This window comes from Lutra lutra, chromosome 8 (genome assembly GCF_902655055.1).
Source record: "Lutra lutra chromosome 8, mLutLut1.2, whole genome shotgun sequence".
Lineage (NCBI taxonomy): Eukaryota > Metazoa > Chordata > Mammalia > Carnivora > Mustelidae > Lutra > Lutra lutra.
Window position 1 is genome coordinate 108,884,006 of NC_062285.1, and position 20,155 is coordinate 108,904,160.

Sequence of the window (20,155 nt, forward strand, 5' to 3'; positions counted from 1 at the left end):
ATCTTCTGTGTTGGAGGCATAAATATTTACAAATATTATATCCTCTTTTGGATTGACAAGGAAATTATAAAAATAAAATATGAAATAAAATATAAAATAAAAATAAAATATAAAATAAAAATGAGGTAATTATACAATTACCTTATTTGTTTTATTATAGCACTCGTCTTTAAGTCTAATTTGTCTGATGTAAGCATAATTACCCCAGCTTTTTTTTTGGTTTCCATTTGCAATGAACACCTTTTTCAGTCTTTTCACTTTCAGTCTGTTTGTTTATGTTTGAAGTGAACCTCATGTAGGCAGCAAATAACTGGTGTTTTTTAATGCATTCAGCCACTATGTTTTGTTTTTGTTTTGATTGGGAATGATAAATACAGACTTACTGCCATTATATTTTTTATTTTCCAGTGGCTTTGTAATTTCTTCTTCCGTTTTTTCTCTTGCCCTCTTCCCTTACAATTTGTTGATTTTCTTAGTTGGTAAACTTAAATTTTTGCATTTTGTGTATTTACTATAAGTTTTTATTTTGTGGTTACTATGAGAACTACACAGACTATCTTAGAGTTATAACAGTGTATTTTAAGCTGATAACAATTTATATTTAAATGCATTCTAAAGAGGCACCTGGGTGGCTCAGTTGTTAAACATCTCCCTTTGGCTCAGGCCATGATCCCAGAGTCCCAGGATGGAACCCCCTACCCCAATCAGGCTCCCTGCTCAGCGGGAAGCCTGCTTCTCTCCCTCCCACTCTCCCTGCTTGTATTCCTTCTCTCCTTGTGTCTCTCTCTGTCAGATAAATAAACAAAATCTTTAAAAAAATAAATGCATTCTAAAGATAGATTTTTATTTTCCCACTTAGGTTTTATATCAACATACATTTTTTTTCTTGTGTATCCATTAATAACATTATAGTTATTTTTACTATCTTTGTCTTTTAACATTCATATTGATTTATAGGTGATTAACCTACCACTCAGGCCATCATTAGACTCTTCTAAAATAACTATTTAACTTTATCAGTGAGATTTATACTTTTATGTTTTTCTGCTACTAATTAGTGTTCTTTTATTTCAGATTACAGAAGTCCTTTGATCATTTCTTGTAAGGCTGGTCTAATGATGAACTCCTTATTTTTTGCGTATTTGCTTGTTTTGCTTCTTTGTTGTGACTGACAACTCTTCCCAGTAGAATGTTCTTGTATGGCTTTTTTTCCTCCTTCTTTTCCACACTCTGAGTATATTGCGCCGCTCTCTTCAGGCCTGCAAATATCTGAAAAAAAAAAAAATCTATTCATAGTCTTATGGGGGTTCCCTTCTTCTTTTTTTTTTTGGTTCCCTTGTTCTTAACAAGTTGTTTTTCTCCTGCTGATTTTAAGATTCTCTCTTTGTGCTTAACTTTTGACATTTTAATTAATATATCTTGGATTTACGTATCTATTGTACTTGGAAATGATAGTCTTTGGATTTATCTTATTTGGAACACTATGGGCTTCCTGGATCTGATAGCTGTTTTCTTCCCCAGGTTAGGAAAGTTTTTAGTGATTATTTCTTAAAATAAACTTTATGACCCTTCTTTGTCTCTCTCCTTCTTCAATCCATATAATATGATTATTGGCCTGCCTGATGTGATCTCCTTCAAGTTCTTCAAGCTATCTTCACTCATTTTCATTCTTCTTCTTTCTTCTTCTCCTCCTTCTCCTCCTTCTTCTTCTCTTTTTTCTAGATAAAACATTAGCTAAAACATGCACTTCTCTTTGTCTTAAATTAGTAGCCCTGTAGAGCTGAACTTTATTATTGAATCCTGCCCTTGCTCTTGGTTATCTCTCAAACCTGTGATTTTCCAAGCAACCTTTTTTTCTCTTAGTGGTTTCCATAGTTGAGTGTGTGCCAAAACTTCTCTATGCTGCAAGGATGGGCATCTCAGTACTTATATGCGGGCTGGTTGGCTGTAATCTGGCAGCAGCTTTCGAAAGATACATGTATACCTTTTTCAGGGAAAGACTGGAACATGGGCTTTCTTTCTGCTTCCTCTGCACTGAGCTCTGGGGGCGGGCAGGAGGGAGCCAGTTAAGAACTGGTCCTTGGTTTACTATTGTCTCATTGAACTCATAAACATGAGTCCTGCTGGCCACCAGACACAAAAGCTTTAACGTAGAGTGAACAAACTCCTTTCATGCATGGAGACACGTACAACATGAGGTGGAGCAGATGGAGAGAACAAAGTTGGCCTTCCCAGTTTCTGAGGAAGATTACAGTCAGTGCCTGGATATGTGTTAAACGAGACGCCTGTCCCTGAGTCTGAAGCTTTTAAGATTTGCAAATAGGTTTCTTCCATGAAAAATCTGAGTTTCATTGTGCTGCCTCTGTGCGATACATTGAAATGATAGTTAAGATTGTTTCATACATATTTCTGCGACACATGAATACATCTCCACTGGTCACCGGAGCAATATATCCCCTGGTGGTACCTGTAAAAGCTGGGAGACCATGCATGTGCATAAGATCCTTTCTAGGAAATAATGGTAATCTGGAATGTGGCAGAGTTAAAGTATAAAGATGGTGCATGCTGGCCTCCGCTCTCTCTACAAGATATGTTTTAAATTAGAAGTCTTCCCCTCAGGCTGCAGCTTTTAAGATCAGCAAAGAGGTTTCCTTCAGGTAAAGAGTGGATTATTTACTGCCTTTCACTGAGCCCTAGGGAAAGCCATGATGAATCTTTGTGAACCTTTTAAAACATCTCTTCTTTTCTTTCCTTTCCTTCCCTTTTCTTTTTTTTTTTTCTCTTCTTTTCCAGTATAATTAACATAGAGTGTTATATTCGTTTTGGGTATATAGTACAGTATTTCAACAATTCTATACATTACTCATTGCTCATTAAGATAAATGTAGTCTTAATCCCCGTCACCTATTTTACCCATCTCTCCACCCACCTTCCTTCTGGCAACCATCAGTTTGCTCTCTATATTTATGAGTCTGTTTTTTTGTGTGTGTCTTTTTTTCCTCATTGTTCATTGTTTTATTTTTTTTCTCAAATTACACATGTGAGTGAAATCATATGGTATTTGTCTTTCTCTGCCTTATTTCATTTATCACTATACTCTCTAAATCCATCCATTTTGTTGAAAATGGCAATTTTTTTTAACCACTGAATGAGATCTCATTATATATATATATAATTATTATATGCATATATATATATATGCATATATGTGTGCATATGTATATTTGGGCTGTTTCCACATGTCAACTATTGTGTAATGCAGCAATGCCACTGTACACATGGGGGCACATGTATCCCTTTGAATTAGTATTTTTGCACTCTTTGGGTAAAAACCCAGTAGGGCAATTGCTGTCTTGTAGGATAGTTCTATTTTTAACTTTTTGAGGAACCTCCATACTGTTTTCCACAGTGCTTGCACGAGTTTGCATTCTCACCAGTAATGCAAGAGGATTCCTTTCTCTCCACATCCTCACCCACACCTATTGTTTCTTGTTTTTTATTTTAGCCATTCTGTGAGGTGTGAGGTAATATGCCACTGTGATTTTTGACTTGTGATTTTGATGGTGAGTAGGGTGAAATATTTTCATGTGTCTATTGACAATCTGGATGTCTTCTTTGGAGAAATTGTTTGTTTATGTTGCTACCCATTTTTTAATTGGATTATTTGTTTTTGGGGTGTCGAGTTTTATAAGTTCTTTATATACTTTAGACACTAAGCCAGTATATCTTTTCTTGTCTGGAAAAAAAAGCTGCTATGGCCAAGGTCAGTAAAATTCCTGCCTGTGCTTTTTTCTAAGATTTTTATAGTTTCAGGTCTTAAATTTAGGATTTATTTTTGTTGATGTTATAAACAAGTGGTCCAACCTCATTCTTTTGCATAAATCTGTCTGGTTTTCTCAAAACCATTTGTTAAAAATACTGTCTTTTTCCCATTGGATATTCTTTGCTGTTTAGTTGAAGGCTATTTGGGCATAAATTGTGGGTTTACTTATGGTTTTTCTATTCTGTTCCATTGATCCATTTTTGTGCCAGTATTATACTGTTTTGATTAGTAGTTTTGTTTTATTTTGTTGTAATTGACAGAGAGAGAGAAAGAGAGAGAGAGCGCGCAAGCAAGGGGAGCAGAGGCAGAAGGAATGGGAAAAGCAGGTTCCTTGCTGAGCAGGGAGCCTAACATGGGGCTCCATCCCAGGACCCCAGGATCATGACGTTGGCTGAAGGCAGACACTTAACCAACTAAGCCACCCAGGCGCCCCTAGTACAGCTTTGTAATATAACTTTTTAAGTGTGGAATTGTGAGGCCTCCAGCTTCATTTTTCACTTTCAAGATTATTTGTTCTAGTTCTGTTAAAATTTATGTGGGTATTTAGATAGGGATTGCATTAAATCTGTAGGTTCCTTTGAGTAGTATAAACATTTTAACAATATTTGTCCTTCTAATCCATGAGCATAAAATGTCTTTCCATTTCTTTCTATTGTCTTCCATTTTTTTTCTGTCAGTGCTTTATAGTTTTCACAGTATAGATCTTTTACCTCCTTGGTTAAGTTTATTCTTAGGTATTTTATTATTTCTGTTACATTTGTAAAAAGGACTTTCTTCATTTCTTTCTGCTATTTGATTAATAGGGTATATATTGATTTTATATTCCGCAAATACTTTGAATTCATTTCTCAGTTCTAATATTTTTTTGGTGGGATCCTTAGGGTTTTCTGTATATAGTATCATGTCAACTGCAAACAGTGAAAGTTTTACTTCCTTATCAACTTGGATGCCCTTTATTTTCTGATTGTTGTGGCTAGAACTTCCAGGACTGTGTTGAGTAAAAAGGGTGGGCATCCTTGTTTGTTCCTGACCTTAGAGGAAAAGTTCTTAGTTTTTTACCATTGATTATGATGTTAGCTGTGGATTTTTAATAAATGGCTTTTACTATTTTGAGTTTCTTCTCTCTAAACCTCCTATGTTGAGGGTTTTTATTGTGATAGAAGTATACTTGTAAAATGATTTATTCTGCATCTATGAAATTATCAAATGGTTTTTATCCTTTCTCTTATTAATCTGATACATTGATTTGTGATTATTAAACCAACCTGCAGACCAGCAATAATCCTACTTGCTTGTGGTGAACAATACTTTTAATATATCATTGGATTTGGTTTGCTAATATTTTGAGGTTGAGTATTTTGTACCTATATTTATCAGAGATATTGAACTGTAGTTCTCTCTTTCTTTAAGATTTTAATTATTTATTTGACAGGCAGAGATCACAAGTAGGCAGGGAGGCAAGAAGAGAGAGAGAGGTAGAAGCAGGCTCCCTGCTAAGCAGAGATCCCCCATGTGGGGCTCTATGCCAGGACATTGGGATCATGACCTGAGCAGAAGGCAGAGGCTTTAATCCACTGAGCCATGCCGGCACCCCTCTGCTATTTTTTTTAACTTTGATTATCTACTTTTGGTATCAGAGTCATTATGATCTCATGGAATGGATTTGAAAGTTTTCATTACTTTTCCATGTTCTGGAATAGTTGAGGAGAATAGATATCAACTCCTTAAAAGTTTGATAAACTTCACCTTTGAAGAAATCTGGTTCTGGAGCTTTGTTGGGAGTGTTCTGATTACTGATTACATATCATTGCTGGTAATTTGCTCAAAATGTTTCTTTCTTGCTGATTCAGTGTTGGGAGGTTCCATGTTTCTACAAATTTGTCCATTTCTTCTAGGTTATCCAGTTCCGTAGCATATAATTTGTATGATAGTCTTCAATTATACTTTCTTTTTCTGTGATCACAGTTATTGTTTAGCCTCTTTCATTACTGAGTCAGAATCACGCCCACACCCCCCCCTTTGTTTTTTAAGTCTGGCTATAGGCTTATCAATTTTTGGGATCGTTTCAAGGAATCCCCTCCTAGTTTCACAGATTTGTTGTTGTATTGCTGTGCTTTTCGTCTATATTTTCTTTATTTTTGGTGTAGTATATTATTTCCTTCCTCCTACAGGTGTTGGTTCTTGTTGTTGTTCTGGCTCCATTCGGTGGAAGATTTCGGTGTTCATTTGAGGTTCTTCTTGATTCGTGAGATAGGCCTTCATTGCTCTCCAGTTTCCTTTTAGTGCAGCTTGGGCTGCATCCCAAGGATTTTGGACCATTGCGTTCTTGCATTTTCATTTGTCTCCATGTATGTTCTCGTGTCCCCTTTGAGTTATTGATTGACCCATTCAGTCATTCAATGATACTTAAGCTCCCTGTAGTGGTGTATGCTCCATGTTTTTTCCTGTGGTTGATGGCTACTTTCATAAAGTCTTTGTTAGAAAAGATGCATGATACGACTTCAGTTTCCTTGAATTTCCTGAGACTTGTTTGTGGCCGCCAATGTGTTCTGTTTTGGAGAATGTCCTATCAGTACTGGAAAAGAATGTGTATCTTCCTGTTTCAGGCCAAATGTTGGAATATATCTATTAGAGCCGTCTAGTCCAATATGTCATTGAAAGCCACAGCATCCTCATGGATTTTCTGTCTAGATGATCTATCCATGGATGTACCTGGGGTGTGAGTCCCCTGCCCTCATTTATTTCCTGGAAAAGTTCCTATTTTGTTTGTTTGGTTTTTTTAATAATTTAATTTTATTGTTTATACATAACAGTATTCCTTGTTTTTGCACCACACCCAGTGCTCCATGCAATCCGTGCCCTCTCCAATACCCACCACCTGGTTCCCCCAACCTCCCAACCCCCACTGCTTCAAACCCCTCCGATTGTTTTTCAGAGTCCATAGTCTCTCATGGTTCACCTCTCCTTCCAATTTCCCCCAATTCCCTTCTCCTCTCTAACTCCCCTTGTCCTCCATGCTCTTTGATAGGCTCCACAAATAAGTGAAACCCTATGATAATTGACTCTCTCTGCTTGACTTTTTTCACTCAGCATCATCTCTTCCAGATCCGTCCATGTTGCTACAAAAGGTGGGTATTCATCCTTCCTGATGGAGGCATAATACTCCATAGTGTTTATGGACCACATCTTCCTTATCCATTCGTCCATTGAAGGGCATCTTGGTTCTTTCCACAGTTTGGCGACCGTGTCCACTGCTGCTATAAACATTGGGGTACAGATGGCCCTTCATTTCTCTACATCTGTATCGTTGGGGTCAATACCCAGTAGTGCAATTGCAGGGTCAGAGGGAAGCTCTATTTTTAGTTTCTTGAGGAATCTTCACACTGTTCTCCAAAGTGGCTACACCAACTTGCATTCCCACCAACAGTCTAAGAGGGTTCCCCCTTCTCCACATGACCTCCAACACATGCTGTTTCCTGTCTTGCTAATTTGGCCATTCTAACTGGGCAGATACCAGTTAGTATCTGGTGGTATCTCAATGTGGTTTTAATTTGAATCTCCCTGATGGCTAGTGATGATGAACATTTTTTCATGTCTGATAGCCATTTGTATGTCTTCATCAGAGAAGTGCCTGTTCATACCTTCTGCCCATTTTTTGATATGATTGTCTGTTTTGTGTGTGTTGTGTTTGAGGAGTTCTTTATAGATCCTGGATATCAACCTTGTGTCTGTACTGTCATTTGCAAATATCTTCTCCCATTCCATGGGTTGCCTCTTTGTTTTCTTGACTCTTTCCTTTGCTGCGCAGAAGCTTTTGATTTTGATGAAGTCCCACAAGTTTATTCCCCCGGTATTTTTCAAAGAGCTGGAGCAAATAATCCAGAAATTTGTATGGCACCAGAGGAGACCGAATCGCTAAGGAAATGTTGAAAAACAAAAATAAAACTGGGGGCATCACATTACCTGATTTCAAGCTTTACTACCAAGCTGTGATCACCAAGACAGCATGGTACTGGCATTAAAACAGACACTTAGACCAGTGGAACAGAGTAGAGAGCCCAGATATGGACCCTCAACTCTACGGTCAAATAATCTTCGATAAAACAGGAAAAAATATGCAGTGGAAAAAGAGAGTCTCTTCAATAAATGGTGCTGGGAAAACTGGACAGCTATATGTAGAAGAATGAAACTTGACCATTCTCTTACACCGTATACCAAAATAAACTCAAAATAGATAAAAGACCTCAACGTGAGACAAGAATTCATCAGAATCCTTGAGGAGAACATAGGCAGTAATCTATTCGATATCAGCCACAGGAACCTCTTTCAAGATATGTCTGCAAAGGCAAAGGAAACAAAAGTTCCTTGTTTTTAATAGATGCTTTATGTATTGGGGGACTCCCATGTTGGGTGTTGAAATATTGACAATTTTATACGTTCTTGTTGATTGTGTGCTTTAGGATTAGGTAGTGTCCTTCTTTGTCTCTTGTTTCAGTCTTTTTTGAAAATTGATTTTGTGTCTGCTGTAAGTACTTTTACCCTGGCTTTATTTTCACTTCTGTTTTCATGGCCAAAGTTTTTTCCAGACCTTCCCTTTAAATTTACATCTGCCTGTAGGTCTGAAATAGGTCTTTTGTGGGCGGTATATAGATGGGTCTACTTTTATCCATCTGTCACCCTATGTCTCTTGATTTTAGTGTTTGGGCCATTTACATTTAAAGTAATAGTTGATCTCTCTCTCTCTCTCTCTCTCTCTCTATATATATATATATATATATATATATATAGGTTTGTGTGTATTTCTTGCCACTTTCTTATTTCTTTTTAGGTTGTTGGCACAGTTCTTCATTATTTCTTCTGTTGCTCTTTCTCTCATGATTTGCTTGATTTCTTTCGGCTATCCTGAGCTTCCTTCCTATGTGTTTTTTGCAGATCTGTTACCAGTTTTTGATTCATAGTTACCATTCTGTTTATATAGCGCATCCTATGGCTCTAGCAGTCGAGGGTGAAGTTGATGGCTGCTTAAGTGTGAATCGATTCTTCACACTTGTCTCATCCACGTTTTAGGTATAGTGTGTGATACTTTACATCTTTTAATGGCATACATCCCTTGACCGATTTTGAGAGATACATCTCATTTTACTGCTTTGTGCTTCCTCCTTTTCTTCCTCCTACATATGCTCTTTCCTTTCCACTCAAAGGGTCTCCCTTCATGCTTATGGTACAGATGGTTTAGTGATCCTGAATTGCTTTAACTTTCGTTTGGGAAATGCTATCTCTCCTTCTATTCTGAGTGACAGCCTTGTTGGAGAGAGTGTTCTTGGCTAGATTTTGTTTGTTTGTGTCTGTTGTTTTGGTTTAGTTTTTTTTTTTTTCCTTGTGTACATAGCCTATATCATCCCACTCAATTCTGGACTGCAAAGTTTCTGCTGAAAACTCAGCCAAAACCCTTGTATGTAAGTGTCTTCCTTTCTCTTGCTGCTTTTAAAATTATTTCTTTTCACCCCGTTTTTGCCATTTAGATTTCTAGGCATTTTGTGGGGTGGACTAGCTTGGGAAGATTTTGTTGGGGGCTCTTTGGCCTCCTGGCTCTGGACTTTGGTTTCCTTCCCCAGATTCAGGAATATTTCACCTATGACTCGTGAAAGTAACGTTTCCGTCTCCTTCCCTCTCTCTCTCCTGCTTCTGCCATCCCTGTAATGCCAAAGTTACTACACTTGATGGTGTCACTGAATTCTCCAATCGTATTTCATTTTTATCATAATTTTTTCTCACTCCTCTTCAGCTTGATTGTTATCCGTCATTCTGTCTTTTGGATCACTGATCCTTCTGCTTGCTCTGGTCTACTGTGTGTTCCAGGTAATGTGTTTTTGGCCCATTTCACTGTATTTTAGGTTTACCCCGAGAGAACTAAGAAAGACGGGGTGGGGGGAAGGGAAATTAGTCATGGAGACGAGCTTGCAAACCTCCCCCCCCCCACACCCTGCCATATACGTGACTATAAGGGAATGCCGGTTGCTGGTTGGCTTCCAGGCGGAATGTTGAGGATGTGTTGTGACTACCGGATCCACGGTGACCATCACTTGTCCTGTGGTCGAGCAGTACCATGGAGGAGCTGCCAGGCTCTCTGGAGCATGGCTTTGAGCTGATCCTTGGGAAGTTGGATGAGATGATGGCGAAGCTGCTGCCAAGTGACTGGAGTCCTGGACTGATGTTCCACAACCTCCAGTGGGAGACACTGCTGTGTCCGCCTGTCATTGGCTTCCTGGTGGGCCTCCTCTTTCTATTCCGACTTGTTCAGTCCGTTAGAAGTCACTGCTATGAAAAACGTGAGAAGCAGCTGGCGGAGGCACTGGCTGCAGGGATCGAGGAGAAATGCCACCTCATTGATAAGGTTTTTGTAGCTGAGAAGGAGCATGCAGCAATCGAATCATCTGCAGAAGAGGCCAAACTACAGAAAGAGTCATTCGATATACCCAGCCTTGCCGACTCTTACAGAAAGGGGAAGATGACCAACGTGATGCTGATGAAGGAACTCAATTCTCTGTGTCGAGACCTGGAGGAAGAGAGTGCCAAAAGATCCCAGCAAGAAGAGCAGATGATGGAGGTGCTAAAAGACCTGCAGGCCCTCGAAGTCATGATGACTTTGGCTAAATCACAAGGAGCTTTTCCAAACCAGCTTGGAGAACCAAGAGCCAAGCCCTGCTGCTCCTTTCCCTGGGAGTGGGCCTGGGGCTTAAAGCGGTGCTGTTGCCTCCACTCCGCTCCGGCCTCCCCTGTGCCAGGATTTGTTCCTCACCTTCAACGTCTATCTGTGGGGCACGGTGGCCAGTGGATGCAAGGTTTGTCCTCTCCGGACTGAGTTCTTCCATCTTCACTTACTAGACACAGTCCACGGCTCCTTCATGCTTGACTCCCCCACGTCTAAACACTATTGCATGTCCTGGGACCCCACTCAGTACTCTGGGACTTTCTTTGTCTTCTCGGAAGTTTGGACTTGCTTTCAGTACTACCGAAAGACATTCTTTCCTTAGAAGCGAATTATATTTGACTCTGATGCCATAGAATTCTCAAGTTCTTGTATTACCAAGGCTATTTACAGTAGTCTTTGATAGGGGAACTATTTTAATTTATGCTCTCTATAATATTGTATTATTGTTTACAAATATATGTAATGTAGCAATAAAGACTTTTCGTTATTAACAGCAGTATTTTTTTGGTGTTGTTTTTCCAACATTGTCCAGTCATACTTAAAAACACCTCCCTCAAGTATGTATTGTTGTAATTTAAATCCTAGTAGTCAACTTAGAGCAGATCACTGGTGTCAGTGCGGGTGCTCTTTCCCTGATCCGTTGCGTCGAATACCCAGTGCTCATCACATCCCATGCCCTCCTTAATGGCTATCACCCCATGACTCATTCCCCTGCCCACTGCCACTCCAGCAACAAAAGAAAGCTACCCTATGACCCTAGGTATTCTTCCTGAAGATACAAATGTAGCGATGCAAATTGACACCTGCCCTCCAAGGTTCATAGCAGCCATGTCTCCAGTAGCCAAACTATGGAAAGAGACAAGATAACCGCTGATGGATGCACGGGTAAAGAGGATGTAGTGTCCGCGCACGCAGCCATACACACACACACACACACACACACACACACACACACACACACACACAGTGGAATACTGCTTAGCCGTCAGGAAGGATGAATCCTTACCATTTCCGTCAACATGGATGGAAGTGGAGGCTGTTTTGTTAAGTGAAATAAGCCAATCAGAGAAAGACAAGTATCATATGGTTTCAGTCCTATGTAGAACAGGGCAGGGAGCATAGGGAATGGGAGGGAAAACAGAATGGGAAGTGGTTCAAGAAGGAGAGAACCCGTAAGAGACTTAAACCTCTAATGTATTTTTAAATCCAGGTATTAAGTTATTCATCTTTGGTTCTTCTTTTCTACCTCTTGGGTGAGGGTCTTATGTCCTCCACTCCTTTCTGAAGGATAGTGCATTTTTGACCATTGCTTTCATTACTCTAGTAGGCATATTGCTTATCTCTGCTTGGTTTAGCTCTCTTGATGCGAGGTTGTCCTGTTCTTTCTGTTGGGATACATTGCTCTGTCTGTTCATTTTCTCTAATTCTCTCTGTTTCCTTGCTTGAAGCATGTCAACTAGATCTCCTGTTCTTGAACGTGTTGACCGTATAGAAAGGAGGTCCTGTGCTGCTCTGCAATGGCATGTTGCCTGCTGAGGAAGGCTGTCTGCATGTCACTTGAAGGCTGTCTCGAACCTGTGTTTTGAGAGCAATACTCTTGTGGCTGAGCTGCCTTTGCCTTCAGGCAAGTCCTATACAGTGGTTCTGTTGGTTGTGGGCAGCGTTCAGTCCCACCGTTGTTAGTGGGCCAGTGTGGGGCATCCTTGGGTTCGAGGTGAGCCAGTCCAGGCGTTGGCCAAAGATACAGTAGCATCACACTGTAGGGCAGTTCTCTCGTGTGGTTCCCTGAAAAGCTTTCATTGGTGGGAGGGGCCTGCTGTCAGAGCAGATATCTGCTTCCAGTCCCCGGCTACAGTTAGGGTGTTTTCATATGTGTAGTTATCTTCTGGTTTCCGTAGGTCAGGAGTCAGTATAGAGTGCTGGACTGGACCCTGTGATGGTTGCTTGAACACTGTCAGGCAGTGTTTCGGAAGGGCTCTGGCCAAGGAGTCTTGGTAGGGGCCCTTCCGCAGGAAGAAGCAAGGACTCCTATTGCTAACAAGTTGTGCACCTCTGTTTGTGGAGGGGACCTGTAGATGCTTTGGCAAGGCTGGAGAGGATGAATTAGCAGGCGAGTAGGAGTGCAGGGTAAGCGGTAGCAGCACGGTCCATTTTGGGAGGTAACCTGCAGCCACCCAAATCTCCTCTTGGGCTCACATTGGGTTTGAAGGCGGGCAAGTTCGCAAAAGTTAGCCAGCTGGGTCAAGAGTACTGAGCTGGTTTCCACAGGCGTCTGGGTATCTCAGCTTTTGGCAGGAAGGGGAAGTGGCAGTAGTCAGCTGCTTTGTTCCTGGACAAGTCGCTCAACAATCCCCTCCAGCACATGCTCTGCGATTCGTCCACAAATCTCCCTCCTGAGAACCTCCGTCATTTTTCAAACCACTGCTTCTCTGCTTTCCTCCTGAGGGATGCTTATTCGAATGTCCCTTGAAGAGCCGGTGCACAGGAATCGGTTTTCTCTTATCCTCCTGGCTCTCCAAAGCTGAGCCTACCGATTGCTAAAGTGCCAGGTGCCCCCCACCGTGCAGATTGGAAGAACTCACAGGATTTGGCCCCTCTGGTTGGCAAAGCCAAATGTGATGGGGCATTGTCTTCCTTGTCTGGGAACCCCACGCCTGGAATGCTTCGTGGGAATGTCTCCTTTTCTCTACCCTCTTTATCCATGGCATCTCTCCCTCGCAAGCACAGTTGGACAGGTCCCTTTAGATCCTGATGGCATCTCTGACCTTTCTCCTCTCTTGACCTAGCCTCTTTGGGACATATCACTGGAGAGAGTCTGTTCTGCCAGTTTGGGGGTAATTTCCTGGGTTATTGACTCTGTTGTGGGTCCTGTGTAGGTGGATCCATGGGACACGGTGAGCTTAGGATCCTCCTACTCCACCATCTCCCTCGAAGGTGTTCCTCCGTTCACGATAGCATAATGTTGTTGTGGGCACCGTGAACACTGGCTTTCAGAGCTAGAGGTTTACAGAGGTTGGTCTCTCCAATGGGAGTCTTAAAAGGTGGGGAACAGGGTGTGGGATTCAAATCTTTCCCTTCTCAAGAAGACCTTGGCAGTTCCCATTTCCTCCTGAGTTTCAAACTGTTTCAAAATGAGATTTTCTTATTTATCTGACGTATACCAGCAGCTCAGCTAGTTTGGATTTCCATCAGAACCGATTGTTCCATATGTAGCTGCCGATTCAGCGTGTCCTTGGAGGAGGTGATTTCCAGAGTGTCCGATGTTGCCGTCTTGAACTGGTACCCACTCTTTTACCTTCTCATATTTTCTTCTTGGAATTGTTAATATCAAGAGATCTGTCTTCAGTCCTGGAGACTCACCCATTTTCCTGCTATTGAAGTGTACTATTATATTTTTAAATTCACTTACTCGAATCTTCAGATCCAGAATTTGTTGTGTTTTTCTTTGTTTGTTTGTTTGAATTTCAAATGACTTCTCTTTACTGAACTTCTCGTTTTGCTCATGCATTTTTTCTCTGTTTATTGAATTGTCTGTGGTCTCTTGAAATTCACTGAAGTTCCTTAATTATTTTGAAATCGTTGTCATGCAACTAAGAGGTTGCCATTTTTTGGTGGTTAGTTCCTGAAATATTGTTATATTGCTTGACACTATCTTGTTTCCTGTACTTATTGTTGATAGGTTTCTATGTATGAAAAAGGTACTGTTCAGTAGCAACAATATTACCCTCGTAGGCCTTTTTTTTTTCCATTTCTCCAATATATTTTCAAAAGTTACTATGCACTGAACATTATTAATTGTTCTTACAAGTAGAGTTGTGTCCCACACACACCCCCGACCCCCCACGCAGAAAATAGATGTTGAAGTCCACACCCTTGTTACATGGAGAATGTGGCCTTTCTTGGAAATAGGGTATTTGCAGATATGGCCAAGTTAAGAAGAGGTCAGTAGGGTAGGTTCTGATTTCCAATGACTGTTGTCCTTAAAGGAAGAGAGGAATTTGGACATGCACGCACACACACAAACACACACACACACACACACACACACAGATAGGAGCCAACGGCCCAAGTGAAGACAAAACAGACCAGGAGAAAGCCATGTGACAATAGAGGCAGAGATTGGAGTCAAGCCGTGGCCAAGCCAGCAAGTCCAAGGATAGAAGGCCTTCACCAGAAGCTAGGAGAGGAAGGAGTTCTCCATTCCATATATCAGAGAAAGAATGGCCCAGGTGACTCCTTGTCTTTGGTATTCTTTCCAGAACTGTGAGAGAATAAACTTCTGTTCTTCTGAGCCATCCAGTTGGTGGTACTTAGGCATAGCGGCCCTAGAAAACACATTCTAACACTGTATTCTAACACTGAAATATAGGTATATGTTTTAACAGGCTCTGGGAAAAGCTCAACGATTTGATCCGTTTGGGAAGTAAGATGATGCCGCAGCTCGGTCAGCTCTATGTATATAGTTCGTATATTTCAAATAGGATTGTAAGTATGACTAATGTAGGACACTTCCTTTCCTAGTGAAACAAGACTCTGTCGCAATAAATACATGGAAGGAACTTACAATATTCCTGAGAGAGGAAGAATACCATGCCCACCCCGCAAAACAAGTCCAATCAAGAAAAAAGGATTTTCCCAGTTGTTGACCATGGTACAGGTATGATGCCCTAGTAATGTCTAAGGAGGGAGAAGCTATATTTGATTAGAAACACTTCAGGGCAGAGGCATGAGCTTAGGATCCTTTGGATTTGATAGTTTAACATAGAGACTTGATGAGAAGGGCTTGCCTAGGTAACCATGTGGATAGAGCCCCAGAGGCAAAAGGCACGTGAGAGTGGGCCCTTAAAGACCCACGCTCTTGTCTATGCTAAACTTCTTCAGTGGTGGCAAGTGCACTGAGCAAAGTTTGACCTCGGAACCGTATTTTTCCAGGCTTTTTGAAGGGAGGCCGCCTCTGAAGCCACAGGGAAGCGTTTCTACAAACGGTATCCTCAGGACAGACAAGGTAAGAGGAAAACAAAAGAAAGAACAAAACAAGGAGTCAAATAAATCACCCCACCCCGAATATCTTCACACTTATAAACATTCCCTCTCAAGAAACTCATGCTTGAGACAGAAAAGTATGTTAATTTTGCTTTCACTGCTGGAAGTTCCAATAGGAATCGCCAGAGCCTCTTAGAAGTTCAGACTCAAGTTGGTATTTTAGAGTGGGAAACTGAGGTTGAGACTGATTAGCCTATGGGAAGAAAGATCACAAGGGGATGTGACTAGACCTCAGAAACAGTGGTTCTTTGGGAAGTGCCCATCCCCTATTTCTTTGGATGAAGCACAAAGACTGGAGAAGGTGAAGTAAAGCCCTAGATCTGCGGAGAAAAGAGTAGTGCTTGGCTTTGCACAGGTGATATACCAGGTGGCCACAAGCCTGATGGGAAAACCGATTAACCAAAATGGCATCCAGGAGAGTCTTAGTTCAAGGAGTACGAGGTCAATCATAGAAAGTCATGAGGTGCCAGAGTAGCGTGGGAAGATAATCAAGGTTCCTGAGTACCCACCCCCCCACCCAAGTTTCTGAATTGTTGGGCACAGCAAGGCACTCTAATAGGAATGAATCCTACTTGTTTGAGGTGGACGATGTTTCTTAATATATCGGTGGATTTGGTTAACTAATATTTGCTTGTCTATGTTTATCAGAGCTATGGGCCTGGAGTTCTCCATTTGCTTTTGGGTTTGTTTCTGTTTTTACATTTTGTTTATCTAGATGTGGTACCAGAGTCATTCTAAGCTGATAGAATGAATTTGAAATTTTTGCATTCCTTTCTATTTTCCGGAAGAGATGAAGAAGGATTGATATCAACTCCTTAAATATTTGTTAGACTTTCCCTTTGAAGACCGCTGGTTCTGGAGTTTTGTTGGGAGTGTTCTGATTACTGATTATATATGGTTGCTGGTAGTTTGCTCAAAATCTTTCATTCTTGCTGATTCATTGTTGGGAGGTTCATGTTTCTACAAATGTGTCCATTTCTTCTGGGTTCTCAGATTTCGTAGCATATAATTTGTATGATACTCTTTCATTGGACTTTCTTTTTTGGAGGTCTCAGTTACTGTGTCCTCGGTTTCATTTCTGAGTCTGAATCCCCCCGCACCACATCCCCCGTTTTTTTTTAAGTCTGGCTATAGGCTTATCAATTTGGGGGATCTTTTCAAGGAATCCCGTCCTAGTTTCACAGATTTGTTGTTGTATGGCTGTGCTTTTAGTCTATATTTTCTTTATTTCTGTTGTAGTCTATTATTTCCTTCCTCCTACAGGTGTCGGTTCTTGTTGTTGTTCTGGCTCCATTCGGTGGAAGATTTCGGTGTTCATTTGAGGTTTTTCTTGCTTCGTGAGGTAGGCCTTCGTTGCTCTCCAGTTTCCTTTTAGTGCAGCTTGGGCTGCATCCCAAGGATTTTGGACCATTGCGTTCTTGCATTTTCATTTGTCTCCATGTATGTTCCCGTGTCCCCTTTGAGTTATTGATTGACCCATTCAGTCATTCAATGTTACTTAAGCTCCCTGTAGTGGTGTATGCTCCATGCTTTTTCCTGTGGTTGATGGCTACTTTCATAAAGTCTTTGTTAGAAAAGATGCATGATATGACTTCAGTTTCCTTGAATTTCCTGAGACTTGTTTGTGGCCGCCAATGTGTTCTGTTTTGGAGAATGTCCTATCGGTACTGGAAAAGAATGTGTATCTTCCTGTTTCAGGCCAAATGTTGGAATATATCTATTAGAGCCGTCTAGTCCAATATGTCATTGAAAGCCACAGTATCCTCATGGATTTTCTGTCTAGATGATCTATCCATGGATGTACCTGGGGTGTGAGTCCCCTGCCCTCATTTATTTCTCTGGAAAAGTTCCTTCTATGTTTGTTTTTTCAATAATTTAATTTTATTGTTTTTACATAACAGTATTCCTTGTTTTTGCACCACACCCAGTGCTCCATGCAATCCATGCCCTCTCCAATACCCACCACCTGGTTCCCCCAACCTCCCACCACCCGCTGCTTCAAACCCCTCCGATTGTTTTTCAGAGTCCATAGTCTCTCATGGTTCACCTCTCCTTCCAATTTCCCCCAATTCCCGTCTCCTCTCTAACTCCCCTTGTCCTCCATGCTCTTTGATAGGCTCCACAAATAAGTGAAACCCTATGATAATTGACTCTCTCTGCTTGACTTTTTTCACTCGGCATCGTCTCTTCCAGATCCGTCCATGTTGCTACAAAAGGTGGGTAGTCATCCTTCCTGATGGAGGCATAATACTCCATAGTGTTTATGGACCACATCTTCCTTATCCATTCGTCCGTTGAAGGGCATCTTGGTTCTTTCCACAGTTTGGCGACCGTGGCCATTGCTGCTATAAACATTGGGATACAGATGGCCCTTCTTTTCACTACATCTGTATCGTTGGGGTCAATACCCAGTAGTGCAATTGCAGGGTCAGAGGGAAGCTCTACTTTTAGTTTCTTGAGGAATCTCCACACTGTTCTCCAAAGTGGCTGCACCAACTTGCATTCCCCCCAACAGTCTAAGAGGGTTCCCCTTTCTCCACATGCCCTCCAACACATGCTGTTTCCTGTCTTGCTAATTTGGCCATTCTAACTGGCCAGATACCAGTTAGTATCTGGTGGTATCTCAATGTGGTTTTAATTTGAATCTCCCTGATGGCTAGTGATGATGAACATTTTTTCATGTGTCTGGTAGCCATTTGTATGTCTTCATCGGAGAAGTGCCTGTTCATACCTTCTGCCCATTTTTTGATATGACTGTCTGTTTTGTGTGTGTTGAGTTTGAGGAGTTCTTTATAGATCCTGGATATCAACCTTGTGTCTGTACTGTCATTTGCAAATATCTTCTCCCATTCCGTGGGTTGCCTCTTTGTTTTCTTGACTGTTTCCTTTGCTGCGCAGAAGCTTTTGATTTTGATGAAGTCCCACAAGGTTATCCCCCCGGTATTTTTCAAAGAGCTGAAGCAAATAATCCAGAAATTTGTATGGCACCAGAGGAGACCCCGAATCGCTAAGGAAATGTTGAAAAACAAAAATAAAACTGGGGGCATCACATACCTGATTTCAAGCTTTACTACCAAGCTGTGATCACCAAGACAGCATGGTACTGGCATTAAAACAGACACTTAGACCAGTGGAACAGAGTAGAGAGCCCACATGTGGACCCTCAACTCTACGGTCAAATAATCTTCGACAAAACAGGAAAAAATATGCAGTGGAAAAAAGAGAGTCTCTTCAATAAATCGTGCTGGGAAAACTGGACAGCTATATGTAGAAGAATGAAACTCGACCATTCTCTTACACCGTACACCAAAATAAACTCAAAATGGATAAAAGACCTCAACATGAGACAAGAATCCATCAGAAACCTAGAGGAGAATATAGGCAGTAATCTCTTCGATATCAGCCACAGCAACCTCTTTCTAGATATGTCTCCAAAGGCAAAGGAAACAAAAGTTCCTTGTTTTTTATAGCTGCTTTATGTATTGGGGGGCTCCCATGTTGGGTGTAGAAATATTGACAGCTTTTATATGGTCTTGTTGATTCTGTGCTTTAGGATTAGGTTGTGTCCTTCTTTGTCTCTTGTTTCAGTCTTTGTTTCAAAGTCGATTTTGTGTCTGCTGTAAGTACTTTTACCCTGGCTTTCTTTTCACTTCTGTTTTCATGGCCAAAGTTTTTTCCAGACCTTCCCTTTAAATTTACATCTGCATGTAGGTCTGAAATAGGTCTTTTGTGGGCGGTATATAGATGGGTCTACTTTATCCATTCTGTCACCCTATGTCTCTTGATTTTAGTGTTTGGGCCATTTACATTTAAAGTAATAGTTGATCGAGAACTCTCTCTCTCTCTCTCTCTCTCTATATATATATATATATATATATATCTATATATATATCTCTCTCTCTATATATATATATTTCTCTCTCACTCTCTCTCTCTATATATATAGTTTTGTGTGTATTTCTTGACACTACCTTATTTGTTTTTAGGTTGTCGGCACAGTTCTTCATTATTTCTTCTGTTGCTCTTTCTCTCATGGTTTGCTTGTTTTTTTTCGGCTCTACTGAGCTTCCTTCTATGTGTTTTTTGCAGATCTGTTACCAGTTTTTCATTTGTAGTTACCATTCTGTTTATATAGCGCATCCTATGGCTCTAGCAGTCGAGGGTGAAGTTGATGGCTGCTTAAGTGTGAATCGATTCTTCACACATGTCTCATCCACCTTTTAGGTATAGTGTTTGATATTACATCTTTTAATGGCATACATCCCTTGACCGATTTTTAGAGATACATCTCATTTTACTGCTTTTGTGCTTCCTCCTTTTCTTCCTCCTACTTATGCTCTTTCCTTCCACTCAAAGAGTCTCCCTTCATGCTTATGGTACAGACGGTTTAGTGATCCTGAATTCCTTTAACTTTCGTTTGGGAAATGCTATCTCTCCTTCTATTCTGAGTGACAGCCTTGTTGGAGAGAGTGTTCTTGGCTGGATTTTGTTTATTTGTATCTGTTGTTTTGGTTTAATTTCTTTTTTTTTCCTTGTGTACATCGCCTATATCATCCCACTCCATTCTGGACTGCAAA